The following is a 990-nucleotide window of genomic DNA, read 5'->3' as shown; positions in this document are numbered from 1 at the left end:
GGGCGGTGCCCAGGGGTCTGGGCTGCACCGCTGGCCTGTGCCCCCTCCCCCAGCGAGTTTCCCAGAATGCACCGGGGCGGGGGGTCATTCAGGGCCTCACTGACCTTGGCCCCGCCCTGGGCCTGGTCTGGGAGCTAGGGATGGGAAGTACTATGGGTGCTAGTGGGGAGTAGGCTGGTCGAAGGACCAGGGGGTGTGTAAATGGGTGGCAGAGTGGTGAAAGACTAGAGGTTTGCTAACGGGGGCCTCAGCTGTGAAGGGGTCAGAGCATGTGTTAATAAGTCTTAACCGCTGTGTAAGATTTTGAGGCTCAGTGTGTGCTAGCAGAGGGGCGGTGCTGGGCCCGAGGATGAATAACAAGGAAGAGGACGTCAGAGGAGTGCTGAGATATGCAAATAGGGTTAGAGCTGTAGAAAGGCCCTGTGGGTGTTGCTGGTGGATAGGTGGTAGAGGTGCCGGAAGGGAAGGTTCGCTGGTGGGATCGGAGCTCTGAGGTCCTATATGTGGTAAGGGAGTAACGATGGTGTTAACACTGTGTATTTGTCCATGAGAGACTGCAGGGTTTGAGGATACAGTGTGCTCATAGAGGACAGGGTCCAGTGTTGAGAGGGTGCCAGTGGGGGTCGTAGCTCTCAAGGGTATGTGTATATGGTAATAAAGGTCTGGGGAGTATAAGGCCCAGTATATTAATGAGGGCAAACCGGTGGAAGACCTGAGCCCTGTGCTAATGGGTATCAGAATTGTGGATATATGTGTGTGGAGAGTGGGGATCGGTGGTGAGGGAAGAATCTTAGCATTGTAAGAGGTTCATTGTATTAAGGATCAAAATGGTGTGAGATGAGTGTGTATCTATGAAGTCAGGGGATGTGAGATTGTGTGTATATGTGTGTTAGACACTCAGTCGTGACCGACTCTTTGCGACCCTTTGGATTGTAGCCTGCCAGGCTCCTCTGTCCATGGGGATTCTCAAGGCAAGAATACCGGGGTGGG

The sequence above is a fragment of the Bison bison genome, unplaced genomic scaffold (genome assembly GCF_000754665.1).
Source record: "Bison bison bison isolate TAMUID 2011002044 unplaced genomic scaffold, Bison_UMD1.0 scf7180017854481, whole genome shotgun sequence".
Classification (NCBI taxonomy): Eukaryota; Metazoa; Chordata; class Mammalia; order Artiodactyla; family Bovidae; genus Bison; species Bison bison.
The sequence above is the reverse complement of the archived record's forward strand: the minus strand, read 5'-3'. Positions refer to the sequence as shown.